This window comes from Nilaparvata lugens, chromosome 12, assembly GCF_014356525.2.
Source record: "Nilaparvata lugens isolate BPH chromosome 12, ASM1435652v1, whole genome shotgun sequence".
Lineage (NCBI taxonomy): Eukaryota > Metazoa > Arthropoda > Insecta > Hemiptera > Delphacidae > Nilaparvata > Nilaparvata lugens.
In genome coordinates this window covers 10,747,660-10,768,697 of record NC_052515.1, presented here as the reverse complement: position 1 = coordinate 10,768,697, position 21,038 = coordinate 10,747,660, and positions in this window count along the sequence as shown.

The window sequence follows — 21,038 nt, the reverse complement described above, 5'->3', positions numbered from 1 at the left end:
AAGCAACCAAGATTTTCCTCATTTTTTTCCAAAAATATCAAATTTATGAGTTATAACAATGGGAATGAGAACAATATACAAGGATAACCTTGAATATAATGGGGAAGAATAATTGTAGAGATACCAGAAATAGGGACACAAAAATAAATATTGGACTTTATTTATGTAGATTACAATATATACTGGCTAATACACTTATATACAATACAGCAAAATTATAGATGAATTTACATAATATAGACTAAGAAAATAATTATTGAACTGTATATTTACTGAAAAGTAATTGTAATATAAAACTATAGATAATTATATTGTTATGCATCTACATAAATTGGCGGAGCTTTGGACATATCAATGTCCATTCTTCGGAAAGAATATTAAAAATATCCTCCCCACTAACTCTCTACCAAAATTAAAAAATCAAAAAATAGGAGTGGGATATTTGAAACATCTTACCAAAGCAACCAAGATTTTCCCATTTTTTTCAAAAATATCAAATTTATGAGTTATAACAATGGGAATGAGAACAATATACAAGGATAACCTTGAATATAATGGGGAAGAATAATTGTAGAGATACCAGAAATAGGGACACAAAAATAAATATTGGACTTTATGAATGAAAACTATCTCTGGATAACCAAGGCATTAGAAATCTTGTTGAAATATACAATTAATTATTCAGATGAAAGAAAAATATTTTGTAAGGTTTCTACTACAGTATTTCAGCACGCAACATGTGTAACCAATGAGAAAGTATTTAATGCTAAGCATCTCATCCAGGTTTATCTTTCATGTTGGATGAAGACGAAGATGGGAAATAGGAAAAGAGGTGTGAGGAGGATGAGGTGTAGAAAGAGGATGGAGGATGAAGAGAGAAGTGAGATGTTAGAAGAGGAAGAACGTTGTGGTTCTTTCATTCCGGTGAAGTTTTGTTTTGGAGTTTTATTTTGGAAATTAGAAGTGTTGACACACTTATTATAACAGTGAATTATAACGTTCGCAGATTATCGTTAAATAACAAAGTGAAGATTTAAGGAGCATGATGTGGTGTTTAGCTAGCGGAAGAAAAATATGGAAAAGAAAAAGATAACGAAGTATGAGGGAAGAGAAAAGGAGACTACGAAAAAGAAAAAGACAAAGAAGTAGAAGAGGAAGAAGACGAAGAAGAAGATAAGCAAAAGAGCAATATGAAAAAGAGGAAGATGATGAAGTATGATGTGGGAGAGTGGGATGAGGATGAAAGGGAAAAGAAGAAGGAGAAGAAGTAGAAGAAGAAGAAGAAGACCTATCATCTCTTCGTATACTTTTTGAGGAAGATGAAGAGGAAGCGGTTGAGGAAGAAGAAGAAGGAGAAGGAGAAGAAGAGGAAGAAGAAGAAGAAGAAGAAGAAGAAGAAGAAGAAGAAGAAAAGAAGAAGAAGAAGAAGAAGAAGAAGAAGAAGAAGAAGAAGAAGTAGAAGAAGAGAAGACCTATCATCTCTTCGTATACTTTTTGAGGAAGATGAAGAGGAAGCGGTAGAGGAAGAAGGAGAAGGAGAAGGAGAAGAAGAGGAAGAAGAAGAAGAAGAAGAAGAAGAAGAAGAAGAAGAAGAAGAAGAAGAAGGTTTAGGTGGAGTTCGAGGTGGAAGTCGAGGTGGTGGTCGAGGAGGAGGAGGAGGAGGAGGAGGAGTAGGTGGAGGTGAAGATGAAATTGTGTTCTATTCTTCTCCGTTTACAAAAATGGCACAAGAAAAATATACAATCAATATCAAGAAGGCTCCTCACATCGGCTAATGACTATGGTTGAGGAACGAGTTGCTAAGAGAATTATTTACATGAGTATCATAAACTTTTTACTAACATAAGATACATGCCAACTGAAAGATGAATATCAAATGAATATCATCAATCTGTTTTTAGCAATTGAATGACATTTTAATTACCACTCATTTCATTCCCATCCACCTCATCCAATTGAATTCTACTGGAGCTCGGTGACAACAACTTGATGACAATAAATAAATGAATCCAGCAGATCTGAGTAACAATTTTGTGGTTTGGCATTCAATCCGAACCCGTCTCGGTTTTATGTTGACAGTTGTGATTTTATTGTCGCCATGTGAATGACAATTATCGCCTCATAATGTTCTGACGCTGTTAAGTAGAGGCAGTAATGACAGACGCGATTTTGGCTGAATGCCCGATTGGATTGTACTATAGTGAGGTCCACGTTATAATGGCAGTGGAGAAAGATAGGGGAACAGCGTTGTCGATTCTCTGTCTTGCCACTGTCTCCTATAGAGGATAGAAGGTTAGCTGGTATTCTATATAGGATATCCGGTACGGTATATCTGTTGTGATAATAACAGTTCTTGTTGAAATAATCAAATCAAATTTATTGCCAAATTCATATAAATAATTCACAGATGCATGAAAAACAAAATTCAGTTTCATACTATTATTTGTTTTTTACTTTCCTTGCCCTATTACCATAGGTAAGGAAAGTATTGCTTTCCAAAAAAAATTAAGGTACCCCAATTTCTTAATTTCTATACGTTTCAAGGTCCTCTGAGTCCAAAAACATGATTTTTGGGTGTTGGTCTGTGTGTGTGTGTGTGTATGTCTGTGAACACGATAACTCCATTCCTAATTAACCGATTGACTTAAAATTCTAAACTTAAGGTCCTCATACCATACGGATCCGACAATAAAATTCAATAGAATTCAATTCAAGATGGCGGAAAAAATGGCGGATAATTACTAAAAAACCATGTTTTTACGTTTTTCTCGAAAACGGCTCTAATGATTTTCTTCAAATTCATACCATGGATAGCTATTTATAAGCCCTATCAACTGACATGAGTCTCATTTCTGGGAAAATCCCAGGAGCTCTGTAATATTCTTGAGAAAAATGGCGGATAATGACTAAAAACCCATGTTTTTCACGGTTTTCTCGAAAACGGCTTCAACGATTTTCTTCAAATTTATACCATAGATAGCTATTAATAAGCCCTATCAACTGACATGAGTCTCATTTTTGGGAAAATTGTAGGAGCTCCGTAATATTCTTGAGAAAAATGGCAGATAATTACTAAAAAACCATGTTTTTCACGATTTTCTCAAAAATTACTTGTCCGATTTATTTCAAATTCATACCCTGTATAGTTATTTATCAGCTCTATCAACTGGCATGAGTCTTTTCCCTGGAAAACTAATGGGGGTCCACCACATCCTTGAGAAATGGACGTTGTAACCTCCTTCTAGTGCATGAGGTAGGTAGGTAGAGCAGTTTATAAAAATAACACAGTCATAGTCTAGATATTTCATCTGTAGAACAGCTGTTTTGACTTTTGAAAAAAATCATCGAATTTCACAATCTACACAAAGGAAAATGTACTCTGAAAACATAATTATATATTTACACATATAAAGTAGTCTGATCGTAGTTGCAATTTTGCCGCCAATCGTCATTATGTTATTCCCCTAAATTATTCTCGTCTAAGAATGAGGCTTACAGTTCAATGAGCAAGGAAAAGTTGTGTGAGTGTACCACACCAGATTTTTACTATTGCTCTAATTTTGTTTGTGTGAAATTGCAAAAAGACTTTTTTTTATTTTAGTTACCAAAATCAAGTGACTGTCTCGTTCATATTATAATGTACAATAACAATAGTGTAGAACTTCAATCACAGCTGTTAAGCTACTGAAGTTCTTTTCTTTTTTTTCCATCATGATACTGTTTCTTTATAATGATTGCATTGTAAAAATATTTGTAAAATATGTCAGTGTTGTGAATAAATTTCAATTTCAATTTCAAAAATACATTAAAAATTTACTAACAATATTATATTCTAAATCGTCAAGAAAAAATGCTTCTCAACGATTGAATGATTAATTGAGATTGGATATTTTCTTAATTAATATATTATTACATTGTGAAAACGATCAGGGTATCTTGTAGAACTAGAAAAGGATAGCGCTATCTGATTTGTTCAATGATAGACAAGGATAGCAACACCAATGTTAATCAAATACTGTCTTTATAACGAACATTATAATAGACTTCACTGAAGATTATATGATGCAATGATGATACAAAGATTATTCGAAAATGATACGAAGATGATAGGCCATCCTTCATGAATGACGCATCATCACGTCTGAACTACTCAATTGATTAACTTGAATTTTTTCATATTCATTCTTAATTTACCGAGGATGGTCATAGGCCCATTTTTAATTCTTCAAGCATTCAGGAGGACAAGTTTTCAGTTTGTCAAGTTTTTAATAATATTCTTGTGATGCACGGGTTACCTGCTAGTCTATAATTCAATTCGGATCCCTATCTTTCTAAATTCCAAATTAATTGTTTCAAGTGTTTGGTGAGAAATTTAGACAAAATTTTATAAAGTGAAGAAAACATAACCTATTTTCTGGACTATTTTATTCAATCAAAATTCGGGCAGGAACATTTTTGGGCTGTGCCTGTTGATCCTCCCTAAATTATTTTTCATGATAATTTTATTTCATTGAGTCAATAATATAATATAATGATCGAAATATTCGGCTCATACACGTACGGGATAGGAGATTCATTCAAGAATGACGCATCATCACGTCTGAACTGCTCAACTTATTAACTTGAATTCTTTCATAGTGATTCTTAATTTACCGAGGATGGTTATAGGCCTATTTTCATTTCTTCAAGAATTCAGTGGGCCAAGTTTTCAGTTTGTCAAGTTTTTAATTATATCCTGGTGGAGCAAAGGTTACCAGCTAGTCTATAATATAATGAACGAAAGAATCGGCTTATACACATGCGGGATAGGAGATTCATTCAGGAATGACGCATCATCACGTCTCAACTACTCAACTGATTAACTTGAATTTTTTCATATTGATTCTTTATTTACCGAGGATGGTTAAAGGCCTATTTTGAATTCTTCAAGATATTATTACATCAAGCTTTCAGTTGTTCAAGTTTTAAAATAGACCCTTGCAGAGCACAGGTTACCTGCCTGTCTATAATATAATATTGAATGATAAAGACCCGGTTGCACAACAGCCGGTTAAATTTTAACCGTGATTAATTTCACGAGAACCAATCAGAGAAGGCCTTTTTGAAAAGACGGCTTCTCTGATAGGTTCTCGTTGAACTAATCACGGTTAAATTTAACCGGCTGTTGTGCAACCGGCAATAAGAGATTGTCAAAAACCACAGATTTATTGACTGTTCATCAGAGATTGACAATGGTGTAATAACCGAAACCGGTCTTTCTAAGTATCAATAAATCTGTGGTTTTTGACAATTTATTAGTCTTTTTCATTCAATATGAATAATTACCACAATATCAACTTCTCTACTACACAAAAAGTATAATATAATAAACGAAAGAATCGGCTTATTTCATCACGTCTGAACTACTCAACTGATTAACTGATTTTTTTTCATATTGATTCTTAATTTACCGAGGATGTTTTACAGCAATGAAAAAAAATACAAAGGTTTTGAATCTGAATAGAGGTATAGTACTTAGTACCAGATAAATCTCAACAATAACCGTTTAAAACGGCTCAGTTGAAAAGCAGGTTAACATCCTTTTAATGAGACTCGTTCAAGAATGAAAGTTATGACAACTCGACAGAATGTAATGGACCTTATAACGACCGCTGCTGCGATGACAACGCGTACTGGTGTCAAAAGTGAGAACTAATGTTGTAAATAAACCCCACTTGACACTCAACGCTTTTTAACAGGCTAACAAAAAAGGCGTGCAATTTAAAAACCGCTCCCGTGTGGTTTGAAACCCCCAATCAATTTTCGCTTTATCATGACAATAGGAAACTTTTCATACTGCGTTTTTCAATGTTGTTCGTCTGTATTCGTTTTGAATGGTTATCAGTAAATGAATGGGTATTGGAGGAGCTATTAATTAGTTTTATTGAGTCACTAGACATCAATTATTGCATTGAACAATTGGCTTACCAAATATTTAGACCCATATATGCACCATCTACGTTAAACGCATATATATACGAATATATAAACTAGTAGTTCTGTGAACAGTAGACCTCGCGCAGTTATAACGACGTACCAAACCATAAGCACAACCACACTGATACACTAACTATTTATTTGATCAGAACATGCTTACACAACATTTAATTATCATATAACGCTTTCTGGAATTTAGCGCGAGAAAACCAGAAGACATCTAGGCACCCAGACGAGCTGTTTTAAGTTATTTGCATCCTGTTTAATAGTGCATAAAAATTGCATTTAATGTGGCATGCAATTTATAGTCTACACAGCTGCTAATTTTTTACCAAGTTACATTGAGATATTGAATTGCATGCGTCCTGGCATGCAATTTATAGTCAACTCGACAGCTGATTTATGATGAATAATTCTATAGTCTGATTTTTACTCTAATATTGACTTATGAAGGAGGCTCCTTTTTCCTTTTATGTTTTCCTTAAAATGAAAAATTTCCAAATACCTTGTATATACGTCGACGCGCAATTAAAAAAAGGAACATACATGACAAAATTTCATGAAAATCTATTACCGCGTTTCACCGTAAATGCGCAACATATAAACATTAAGAGAAATGCCGAACCGTCGACTTGAATCTTAGACCTCACTTCGCTCGGTCAATTATCATATTCATACTGAATCCATAGGTTTGAAGGTCCATTCGGTTTTATAAGTGTCCTAGAAACTGAAGTTTTGTGTCATAAGTTAACTAGTAGTTCTGTGAACAGAAGACCTCGCGCTCAGTAAGTTACATTGACATGTTGTTATTTTTTCTCAAAAATTAATAAATAATTTATCAATTTAAAATGTCTAGAAAAAATCCTAAATAAATATAGAGCTTTCTGTCCTATCGTACCGTGACGTGTCTTCCCGGAATGTTAGTTAGTGTGAGCGCTGTTATCAGGTCTCGCTGCAACTGTCTACAACGTTGATTGAATGATATATTTTCAAGATTTTGGATGTTTTTGAACGGGTAGTATAGTAATAGTCAACTGTCTACTAACGTTGATGGAAAGATACATTTACAAGATGTTCGATGTTTTTGAACGGGTAGTATTATAGTCCACTAGACAGCTGATTTAAGATGAATAATTCTATAGTCTGATTTTTAAGGTAATATTGGCGTAGGAGGCTCCTTTTTCCTTTTATATTACCCTTGAAATGCAAAATTTTCAAAAAAACTTGTATATACGTCGACGCGCAATTTAAAAAGGAACATACCTGTCAAATTTCATGAATATCTATTACCGCGTTTCGCCTTAAATGCGCAACATAAAAACATTTAAACATTAAGAGAAATGCCAAACCGTCAACTTGAATCTTAGACCTCACTCCGCTCGGTCAATTAATTAATTTATTCATTTGTGGATGCAATTACAAATCATATGAATATGATCGAGAAAGAACATCAGGCATGGCCCAACACTATTCAATTCTCAAATTTTGATAATGAATAACATGTCCGAGAAATAGGTTATGTTTTCACTATTGAAATAATTTCAATTTCAGTTTTGATCCAAAAATATCTATGAGCTAGAGAAACACAAAATTATAGTCATTATTAATCAGTTAAAGTTCTCAATTCTATCATAATATTTTTATTATCAATCATATATCAACTCATTTCAATTATAGCAGATTTAACTTCACTACTGTCAGCTTTGATGGGATGAGAATCATTTATGATAGCCCATTTACGACGAATATTGAAAGTTCCAAGTTAATCTATTAACAAATCGAAAAATTGAATCGAGCACTTTCAACAACTACTGTGTACTTTTTGGAAGATATACAAGTTTGACTCCATTCAAACCTATAGAGCTGGCTGTGAAATTTATATAAGTTATTACTCATATTTTTTTCACTGTATATGATCTACTCTAATCTAATTATACTCCACTAGCGAACATGATCCTTTAAAACTGTACTAATTTATTTTCTGAAATGAAGGAGCCCAGTGTTTTTCAGCTTTTGAACATATTTATTAATTTGAAACCGACTATAATCTATTCAAATCTCTATTAGTTATAGAGATAGTCGGCTCTCTTCTGAATCACATCTTATCTGTTCTGTTCTCTATCTTCTCTCGTCTTCTCCTTTCTCATTCTCTCACTCACTCACTCACTCTCTCTCTCCCTGATTCTCTCTCTCCCTACATCTCTCCTTCCCTCACTCTCACACCCTCTCTCTCACCCTCTCTCTCACCCTCTCTCTTTCCCTCACTCTTTCACCCTCTCTCTCACCCTCTCTCTTTCCCTCACTCTTTCACCCTCTCTCCTTCCCATCCATCACATACTCTCTCTCTTTCGCGCTCTCTCTCTTTCTTTCTGATTCCTCATACGCTGTTTTGGTCTCACAAATCACAGACCCGAAAGTATTTGGAAGTGGAGGTCACATGCGGATTATTTTGGTGACATGTAAATAAAATCGGCTAGACACGAGGCCTTTACTTTGTTGCTTTTTCTTCTTCTTCTTCTTCTTCTTCTCCTTCTTCTCCTCCTTTTTCGCCTCTTCTCCTTCTCCTTGTTCTCATTCTTGTTTCTAGATTTCAATTTATTCTTTTGTCTTCCTCCCTGTCCTTTTTTTCTTCTTCTCTCATTCTTGTTTTTGTTCCCCATTTTTCTTTTCGGTCTCCTTCTCACATTACTTCTTCTTCGACTTCTTCTGTTTCTCCTTTTCCCTCCTTTTCTGTTTCTTCTTGTTCGTAGGGTAAAATGAGTTCGAAGTGGAACAAATATTTGTACATTTGAAAGCATTCACTGTTCTACTGCCAAATTTTTTAACGCACGGTGGCCAATGATTTTTATATTGATGCTACTTGTCGTTATCTTTCTCTCGCTCTTTCTCTTTTTCTTTCTCACTTTCTCTCTCACTCTCTCTCTTTCTCTCTCTCTCTCTCTCTCTCTCTCTCTCTCTCTCTCTCTCTCTCTCTCTGTTCCATACTCTTAATTTCTCACTTTAACTCTCCATATTTTCGTATCTTGAAAATCACGTCATCTAGATTATAGTAGTCGCCGATTTATCAATAAGAATCTCACAATAAACTTTTTCCCTATTTTCTATCTTATTTGTTCCCTCTTCTTCCCATCCATTCCCTTCTATTCTTTCATTCCTTTTTCTTAACCACTCTTCTTTCTGTCACTACTTCTTTCACTTCTATCATAACTTGTTTTTTATTTCGTGAACTGAATCAGTCAAAAATGTGTATATGAACAATTCATCTCGTACATTCTAGCATTCATTCATCCATTCTTTCATTCATTCTTTCATTTTCCATTCTTTTATTCTTTCATTCATTCATTTACTCATTTATTCATTCATCCATTCAGCGACTTCAAGCCTCGGTTGCACAAAAGTCTGTTAAATTTCAAACCGTGTTTAATACCACAAGAACCAATCTGAAAAGACTTCTTTTCGGAAAAGCTTTCTCTGCTTCGTTTTCGTGGCATTTAATTATGATTAAAAGTTAACAAGCTTTTGTGCAACCAGGCCTAAGTTTTGTAGTTGTAACCTACCATACTACTGCCATGGATAAAATATAGAATAAGCTATATTTATTTTCTTTATCATACTTCTTAATCAAGTGGCAATATATTTGACAAATGACTTGTCAAGTGACACACATAAGTAAATCTAATATCATGTGTGATGTGACAATTCAAGTCACCTCGTGTGTGACTCGTGTGACTACTTATCTACGGTTCAGCGAGTCTGTCAGTAACAGCATGATTAGCGTACTCTGTTTAGCATGTCAAGCTGTTATTTGTACTCGATTTAGCACGTCAAGAAGTCACATGCAGGCGAGCGCGCTCCAGTGGTGCAACACTCAACTAATTTGACAGAGTCTCGACTCGGAGTCTTGGTTGAGTCAGTTTTGTTGACTCGAGTCTTCATTGCAGTGTATTTCGGGAGGATTCTAAGGGCCATATTTCATGTATTGACCAGCTAAAGCAAGAATGCTAAGCTAAGCTAGATTACTTGTTAGGATGGTGGTATTCATTATAATGTGTTACATTCCCGGTTTAAACGATCAGCATTATATGGTCTATGGTCTATGATTGATTGGTTCCATAATTTCGAAATCAATTAATAGTAACAATTTCATTTTAAAGTTTATCTTCAACCCTCTTGTTGAAAATTAAAAAATTTAAATAATTATAAACCTTTATTTATTTGCCTTACTTCAAATTCGACTGAAACCCGAGCCAATGTTTGGACTACTTTTTCAAATCTATAAAGTCATTTTTAAATATTAAAAACTCTTCAAAGTCTTAACTTCGCCTCATAGAGAGTGTTTTAATTTCATCTTTTCAAACTGTACTAGCTTCCAACTCCTCATAATAGACTCCTGCTGACTCATCTTAATACCGTACTCTACTTTACTTACTCTTCTCCAACCTTATGTCATGTCAGTTCACTTCTTGTGTAGTTGAGAAGTTGATATTATGGTAATTATTCATATTGAATAAAAATACTAAGAAATTGTCAAAAATCACAGATTTATTGATACTTAGACCGGTTTCGGTTGTTACACCATGTCAATCACTGACAAACTCTTTTTTATCAATTTGGACTACAGTAGACTCCAAATATCTGAATAAATTGAGACCAGATCCCATTCGGTTGATCGAATATTCGGATAACTGAGGTTTTCTTTTATTAATTCAATGATACAAAATTATGATGTCAAATAATTACGCACACAATAACCAGGAAATTTAGTAAGGAAACCTTCATTAAATATTTGAATAAAAACACAAATATGTTGTCAAACTCTACACAGTTTTGTTCGGTACACGACCAAGGTTTCGTGACCACACCGGTCACATTTTCGAGTTGACTAAAGATAAAAGGTCAAGGTTATTGAACATGAAAATTGGTACATGTTAGCCAGCATAACTTAATACATTTGGTAAAGAGAAATAGTGATTGGAAACTTCTAAATTTACTGTTGTCTGATTATATTACAAAGAATGTATTAAATATGTATAAATATATAAATCAATTGAATATAATCTATAATCTATGAAATTAACCTATAAACTTAGTCTGAGTTGGGGACCAGCTGACAAGGGTGACCAGTGGTTTGTTGTCGTTTAAACAACACGAAACCTTGCGGTCACGTGTGGTGTGGTCACGAAACCATGGTCGTGTACCGAATAAAACTGTGTAGAATTTGACAACAAATGTGTGTTTTTATTCAATTATGGAACGGTTCTACAATATTGACAATGACTCAGTCGAATTCATTAAATATATTATAGTATTGATTACTTTAATCACAGGTATTGGTTAGATACGACTTTACTCTTTACTGTTTGAATTAAATTTGCTAAAAGGTGTCGTTAAATGCTTTTTGAATATATCTGAAATTCGCGGAAATTTCGCCTACTTTCTTCCAAAAGCGAATCGGATAGTCGGAGCTTGGATAATTTCGTTCTCTAATTTACATTAATTTTATATTTTTCAGCCATTTCTCATGGAGGATTTTGTATACAGTGAACATTTATTATCGAGATGTGTAGCACTTCCTGAACAAGCTCTTGCGAATTCTACATGAAATATTGTTGTCTCTGCTCAGAATTGAAGTTTATTTATGTTGTTGCACATATAACCACATTTTGTATAATAATTCATTCAAAATTCAAGAATGGAATGAGCCTGATTTTTATTCTCAATCATGCTATAATTATGTGTTTCCATCATTGAATAATGTTAATGAGAAATGAAGGATAATAACGACTGGCAAACCCGAAAATTCGATAATCAAGCCTTCGTTCTTCTATCAAAATACTAGAGTACATTATTGATAAGCATGATCCAGAACACATAACATAAACGAATACTGAGTGGGAAACCCAGTTAATAAACATACAACTATTTTACAAGACAGAGCTCAGAATTAAGTTGCGCTGAGTTTATTTCAAGTGCCCGGGCTGATTTACAAGGGCTATTTAATCGGCGTACATTGTCTCTAGAGAAAAGATTCTGTTTATTTTTCTTGCGGGGATGTTTTTCACTGGAGGGACTAACAAAGAAAAGGAAAATAAAACACCGGAACAAAGAGGATTTAAAATTTATCGCACCTTCCGGGTTTGGGCTTTATTGTTTTTCCCCACTCTCGAGTTCTTTTTTCTTTTTCCTATTCTACTTTTTTTCTTCTCATTTTTCTTTTTATTCTTTTCTACTACTTATTTCTACACTCTTATTCCTTCCGTAGGGGTACTAGAGAACAACTCCTATGTGCCAAATCCTCTTCTTTCAAATAGTTTTTTCGCATTACTTAGGTGACGAAGTTCTTATCAAATACTCCTGTACTTTTGCATAACTTGATGGAGATTATTATTTTTGAAATGTTTGTATTTTTGATACTCTGTGAAAATTTCACTTTTTGTGTAGTTGAGAAGTTGATATTGTGGTAATTATTCATATTGAATGAAAAAGACTAAGAAATTGTCAAAAAACCACAGATTTATTGATACTTAGAAAGGCCGGTTTCGGTTATTACAGCGGTGAAAGTAGCAAGTCAAGCTGAACAAGTGAAGTTATATTTTAAATTGAAACTCAAGTATGGAGTAGCAGAAAGGAACATTTTATAAATTTTGCTGCTCTTGTATTTAGTTTTAGTTTATCAGAGATTGACAATTGTGTAATAACCAAAACCGGTCTTTCTAAGTATCAATAAATCTGTGGTTTTTTGACAATTTCTTAGTCTTTTTCATTCAACTCTGTGAAAATGTCATTCACGAACAATTTGTCTGTTCTATGATAGGTCTCTCAGTATCTCTCCCGAAATTTGATAATTGAAAGTTTCCAAAATAGTGATATTGATAAGAACAGTTTAAAAGCATCCATATTGGAAAAAGAAACAAGTATAAGAAGTAGAGGTAGAAGAGAAGGAAGAGGGGTAGGCTAAGTGCAACAGGGAAAAGATAATGCAGGTGAATGATCAAGTGACTGATAAACTGATAAGTACGTTGGAAAAAATTCGAGTCTGTTTGCACAACAGCCGGTTAAATTTCAACCAGGATTAATTACACGAGAACCAATCAGAAAAGCCGTCTTTTCAAAAACGCCTTCTCTGATTGGTTCTCGTGAAATTAATCACGGTTAAAATTGAACCGGCTGTTGTGCAACCGGGCCTTAGAATCAGAAACAAGTTGCAAAATCATTGTAGTCCCGTAAAAGTATTGTTGATGTGTAGAAAAATCTATTTGGATTTGGATCAAACTGGATCTGGAAGACAGTGGAAGAGAAAGAGAGAGAAAGAGAGAGAAAGAGGAAGAGAAAGAGAAAGAAAAAAATATCCGGTAATTCAACAGATACAAACTGGATGAGATGATTTGTCAGATATTACAAGAATGATGCACAATTGGAATAATTCAGGACCGTGAGTCGAACATCGTGGCATTGAGCTTTGTTTAGATAAATATTGGTTTTTCCAAATGGTGCCTAAGAGAAAATACGAATGAGAATCCAAAGGGAGAATGAAGAAGATGATGGAATATAAAATTAAAGTGAAGAAGGTGGAAAAATAAATCAAGAAGAACATACATTAGGAAAAGCCAGAGACTTTTTAACGGAATTCGGGTGTAAGATATAGGGAGGAAAGTAAGAGAATCCTGAGAAAGGGGTTTTTATTTCAATTCATTTCCCCCACTTTCTTACTCAGCCGCTCTCTCCTCCTTTCCTTGAAGTCTTTTATGCTTCATCAATCCAACACCGTGATAAACAAAGCTGCTGTGGAGCAGCCTCCAATAATGAAAACGGGAATTGGTTCTTCCATTGCGGGAAGAGAATGAATAAGAAGAAGGAGAAGGAGTAGAACAAGAAGATAAAAAAGAGAAGAATAAGGAGAAGGAGGGGAAGGAGGCTAATGAGAGGAGGAGATGTACAATCCCAAAAAATAGTAGTGCGGTTTTCTTGCTTTCAAGTCTAAAGAAGTGTGCCTAAAAGGATTGGGATAGGAATTTTGCTTTTGTTTTTCCCGCATCACTCTTTTTCGTTCATCGCACACAATCTCTCTCTCTCTCTTTCTATGTCTTCCTTCTCATGACTCTTTCCTTTGAAAAAACCCAACATCAGTTTCTTAAGAACATCCACTTTTAATATAAAAAATACATTTTTCCTTAATTTATCTTCTCTCAATAAGTCCATCTTTTTTCCTCCCTCAATTTCTTCCTCACTTCCTACTCATTTCTTCTTATTTTTCTCCTTCTTCAACTCCCACTCCTTTCTCTTCTCCACTTACTCTCTCTTCTCCTGAGATGTTGCCTCTTCCTTCTTATCCAGTAGACGGGCAACAACTTAATTCTCTCCTTTTGCAACAAGGTTTTTCGGACCAATAAATTCCTCCGTCCCTCCTTCCCTCCTCCCCGCAATGCTTTTGTTTGTTGTGCCGTGCTATGAATTTAGAAAGTTAATTTTGAATTTTGAATTTAGAAGCACACACAATATAACTTAATAAAAGGGATGCTTGATAAACACACCTAGTGCTAGAGAACGGGAAACCAGAAATGACAAGAGAGACAACGAAATAGAGAGAAGGTATCAACTATATTATCACCTCTTACAGTTAAATTCAACAATTAATAAAACAAAAGGAAGTTACATTATGAAAACCGAAAACAAAATTACTAAGGTTAGGTTATCTCTGAAATGGATAATACGGTAATAACCTACTCCGTATGCTCTACATTGAAAACGTTTTAGATTGAATCATAAGAAGCTTAAAGGACTCTAATTTCAGAAAGAAGAATTAAAAATCATCATAAATATTTCTCAAAAGTTAATCATAAATAACCATACATATGTTAAGAAAAGATCCACATAAAATTCATAAAATTCTTAGAACATTAAATTTAGAACACACTTGGAAACTTTAAAACACTATCAAAACATTATCAAATATTAATGATCACCCATAATAACTATTCTGTATCTTTATATCATGAAAGCTGCAAGGACAAACATTCCTCAAGTATCACATCATGGTATACTACCTTAAAAAAAAACTATTCAAAAATATATGTCATCAAAACAAATTTAGGAAAGGTTAGGGTCCTTGAAACTTCATTTGATCCTTTACAACTTTAAGATGAGAATTATTTTAAAACATTAAATTTAATCAATAAGGGACATTTAAAAATTCATGTACTCATTCAACCTTTAGTAGTTTAGAAGATTATAATTATTTATAAATTTAAAGAAAACTGAAATTCCCAGCTGGATCCTTACAGAGAAAATATGGCCTCACTTTTCAATGTAAAGATACAACCGAAAATCTATTACTCAAACCAAATTAATAAAATTAATAATCTATCTATCCCCAATAATATCTCAAAATTATGATTTAACAAAAGTCTAATTCCGCACGTTTTACTTGATTGAAAGTCTGTCGTCACTAAAACCCATTTTGTCACATCCGGAGTTCCTGGGACGTTCGTTTAATTTGGAAAAAAGTTGTTACCTCATAGCTGTTTCTTCAAATTGAATCTAGGCTCGGCGATCGAGCTCTACACGTCCAGATGGACAGGAGACAGCATACCCCAAGCTAGGACGGCCATCGATTCAGAGGCGTCTCAGCGGCTTACAGACACACGTTCATGAACCCATGAAATGATGGATTCGTACGTTGATCCCCGTACTTACACCGCTGTTAGAATAAAAATAAACTAGGATAAAACCAATTAACTTAACTTCAGTTACATGATAAAAACAACCTACTTTAGGTTATATAGCTCAATTACTTTAAAACATAAGTAGGCATTACCTACTTCAATCTCTTGATATAAAAGAATAGAATTTATTTGTAATAAGGGTTACGCCCTATACACAAAGCGATGAGTACATAGTATTCCATAATAGGCCTACATAATTCACAAGTTGATTGAATTACTTCATAATAAGGTATTTTGAGTATTGTTGTTAGTTTAGTCAGTTCTCTTACATAAATCACATTTATGGTGTAATTAAAAGAATAAATTACATGATAGATGTTTCCTAAATAATCATGAAAGCTTTTCCTAAGCATCAAAAGACAAATAAAATCTATAACCAACAAATACTGATAGAATAATATACTGTAAACATCAGTCAACACAGTCTGTGTACATCTGTGTAAACAACAGTAATTGAAATTTAGGTTAATAGCTTCCTCTTCAAAAATAGTTTAAATCAAACAAAATATCTTAATTCCTACTAATAGGTATTCTAAATTTCTACCAAACATATATCGTTAATTTTCTTACATTACAATAAATACTTTGATGGAAGCTTTCTTTGAAGATATTTTCCTTAATAATATTATAAATTTATGACGTACCTTTAGTAGCGGTTATAGGAGAAAAATCTCCATTGTGAGGTGACAATTTGATACTCTCTCTCTCTTCTTAATTAAAGCGACTACATAGGCAAAAGACTAAAAATGCTGCTGGAACAAAAGGTTCCAGAGCCAAATACTAAAAAAAAGCCTAAAGCTGGCATGGAAGCCAAGATTAATACCAAGTTCTGAACAGATTACATTATTTAGTACTGCTTATGTCGGAGGACAGACGCTGAGTGAAGCCACATCGCTTTTCTCGTCTTGATGTGGACAGCTGTGTGATCGTCCATGCTAGATAGACCTAACCAACACCAACTGTGATTGGCAGTTACTATTCTCTAGAAAAATTTCCACCAATAGAAAGGGACGTTACAACTACAATTTAAGATACATTCTCCCACCAAGTGACAGCTATTTTTCCTAGGCAGCTATAAATTCCTTGCCTTATAAGGTTGTGAACCAGACTTATATTCTAAGAAAATCGTTGATCTTCCCACAACTTCTACACACACACCTATAGAGTCGACACTACACAACGCAAAAAGCAAGGTTCATGAACTAGACTGTTGCTCCAGGAAAATTGATGTTATTCCTAGGATCCTAGCTTCTACGCACACACTTACAGAGTCAACACAACACAACACAGAAAAGCAAAACAGCACAATCCATTTTCATAACAGGCTAACTTCTCAGGCTAATTTGCATAATTCTCATCGCTCACAATTGTAACAATAAATATTGCTACAATACTCCCCCTTCTTGAGTGTGGAACACCGGGTTAAGTCGTAAAAAAATTTGGCAGAAAACAACATGACAATGCTATCGGTAACACCCTGTATAAGACCAATAACTACAAAAAGGAATTATTCACCTCAAAATTTCAAATAAAATACTAATAATGAATCTCAGACTAATCAAACTCGAACTACAATCAGGTGAAAGCAACAAAAATTTTTAATGCAATTCAAAGAACTAGCCATAAACATCAGGAGGAACAAGCAAAATAACCAACTTCACAATTTTCTAACTAACCAAGTGGACTAGCAACAAATTTCGATCTCATAAAAGTTAAGACAAATCACCATGAAGGTAATCAACTAATTTGGAATAATCAAGATATCTAAGAAAACCTTGTGGAAAACTCGTAAAATTTTGCAACATAAGACACCAAAAATTTTTGTAAAGTCAACTAGAAATTGTGCAAAACCGGCTGCCAAACTCCACATCTAGACGGGCCCTGTCTCATATGAAGCTAACAACCAGTAATATACATCAAAAAACAGTGACAAAAATAAAATCAAAATTAATAAAACGACCAAAATATTTAAAGAGACTCTCCAATCAATCCTCTGCTGTTAAGTTCATAATCAGATTATCCCATAGCTAACCTCAACAAAAAAATTTTAAATAGAAACAACAAATTAAAAAAAATTATCAAATTATCACAATCATATGACCAGACCATCATAACTCGACAAGTTGTTAAAATCGAGCAACTGACATTTGACGCATCTCACCACTGAAACAGCTGACGGCCGCCTCATGTCAAAGCAACCCTGACCTACGTATGCAACCGCTTTTCAATGTCATGAAGCCAATAACTACACAGAGTTAACTCACATGCAACGATGTTAGCAGCTTACGTATCATGATACACGTTGACCTTGATACACGTATCAACTTAGCAACAAAACTCATATCACCCATTTATACTCTCTATCTCGTTCCTTGCAATTTCGTGCAACAAAATAACGTCGGTTTTAGCTGAAGATAAAGGACATCGCGAATTGTCCCACAATTACCTAGCAACACCTACGCTACAATTCTGAATTTTCCCTTTTGGAAAAGACTAAGATCTTCACTGTTTCACAAACAGAGATACAACTATTCAGTACATCATTACCACTTAATTTCCGTTACTCATTACTCACTTGGGACAGCAACATTTGAGGACAATATACATACACCAGTATACCTACTATTTGTGCTCCCTATCACCTTGGTACAACCACAGTACAACAACTAATGGACCTTGGCAACTCAAAAAAAAAAACTGACTACGATATTCTCTCAACACATCAAATTACTACTTACTATCTTCTCCTTGTATACTCAAACTCATTTCTCCAGCACATGAAGAAATATGACGGTACAAACGCCTAGGCCAATGATCATGATAACAGACACTGAACCATATCATAAAGAAAATTTTCCACTATCGACTAGTATATAACTGAACTAAGTTCCACCAAAAATATTTGAACAAAATTTTATACTGCCTACCACACTCAAAGAAGAACCTTCAGAAACTCAAACCTTTATTTTAAGAATTCCATTGACAAAGACAAGCTAAAGCAAACAACATAAGCATTTTCTCAAGATTAATAAAACAAATAGTTCCATATTCTATAGTACTGAAACCTGTTCCATTTCCCGTTACATATTCCCTTTTTTTATCATCACAAAAGTTGTGAAAAATTTAACTACCTCTATTTTCTTCCCGTTCCCTATTTTCTATTTTTTTGTTTTATTCAATCATTTTTCCATGTTTATGTTATATTAAAGAACTACTTTTCCTATTTTTCTACATTTCCCGATTCTTCCCCCTTTTAATATTAATCACTTTTGCTGCAATTAATTATTATAGGACATGATTCTATATCCTGTCTATCTTATTCATTGATTCTTCACTTTATTATTACCCATCATACAAGATTCCTAGAAATTCAAGGTCACAAGATACTAAACCAAAATTATAATATATTGAATCTCTCTTATTCATCCTCACAATACTGCAAAAAATAATCGATTATCCTATCACCAAGTAAAATTAATTCTCATAATTAATTATCACCATACAATTCAAATATTATTTATTTATTTTTATTTTCCCCAAGTTCTCTGTATTGAAAAAAATTACTTTCCACTGTCTGCATCACCAAATTAACTATAGCAGTATACTATTTATTATTATAAAATCCCAATTAAACTTTTCTCAATTTTTTTTTCATTTATTATACTCATTTCAAATTCACATTGACCTATTAATAATATAACCATTTTTCCTATTAAATAAAACTTTAAATTTTCACTACCCACATTATTTAGATAAATTTTATCCCAAGAAATTAGATAATAAATTTTGACAGTGTATTGTGGCCATTACCAGCTATCAATCTAACGAACCTTTCAACTGAGGCTTACCCTAAAATTTCAAAAAAAATCCTGATCTTGGTCAGCATTCCATCTATTTTCTTCAGACCCCCATAAATCTTCAGAAAGGAACCACACCATTCAACAGAATAACCCAATTTTAGCTCATACTACTCTGAGTACCTTTTGCTAAAATTCTAGCTTCCATTCCACAAATACAACAAGGATAGTCCCAGCTATTAACCTTGATTTGTCATATGGACCTCATCTGAGTAGTGCCCCTTACAACTGGCGACACTCACTCCAGATACTTAATTCATCAAACAAAACTACAACTTCAATAGATAAGATTTCTCACATCTATCTATCTAAGCTCAAAAAAAAATTACCACAGCCTAAAGGAAACGTTAACAAACCCTATCACGTCTGACAACTCTCTTCACAATGCCAGACCACAAAATACACCCTATATTATTATACCACATTACTGACCCTACCAATGAAATATTATCAAACAACTGAAATTCCAGTACTAATCAGATAACTGAATTTTGATAGACGAACATCTCAAACAATATAATAAAGGATAGACAATGTTTGTCTCGGCACCAACCTTACAGTATGTTGGCTCACCAGACCCGCTATTGAAGATCAGCATCACGGACAACATCAAGACTCAACACTGCAGCCATCGTCTATCAGCTCAATCAAACGCAAAATCGCCATTCACAAGACTTGGTGGTCTTTGATGCAACACTGAAATTAGGTTTTCATTAGAAGATGCAAGGACTAATTTGAACACAAAACCAAAACTCAAACAAACAAAATAAATTCAACTTATCACTCAACTATTATTTTCCTGATGTACTCCTCAAAGCTAACCTTACTTCAACTTTATTCTCAATTATCCAGGCTACAATCTGCAACGCTACTGTCACTACAGTCTTCTGACATATCAAAACTTGCACTAAATTTCTGACTGTCCCTAACATGTCATTTCCTATAAGAATCTCAAAAATAGAATTGTCCCTACACCAGTATAATGCCTTGAGCTAGGGCATCACAGCTAAATGGAAACACAGACAGGGAAAATATTAATATTGATCACATTAATAAAATAATAAAAAATTCAACTTCAATTAGTTTATCTTCAGCATTTGTATGCTGCTCCAAACTTCAATACTCATTTCTGGAATCAAGCATTCATTAGCCATAAGAATGTTTATCAATTTTATGAATAAACTGATTTGAAATTAACATAATAAGTCAGTAAAAAGAGCAAAAGTAGCAGAGTGGCGCAGCAAATTGTGCCGTGCTATGTAATTAGAAAGTTAATTTTGAATTTTGAATTTAGAAGCACACACAATATAACTTAATAAAAGGGATGCTTGATAAACACACCTAGTGCTAGAGAACGGGAAACCAGAAATGACAAGAGAGACAACGAAATAGAGAGAAGGTATCAACTATATTATCACCTCTTACAGTTAAATTCAACAATTAATAAAACAAAAGGAAGTTACATTATGAAAACCGAAAACAA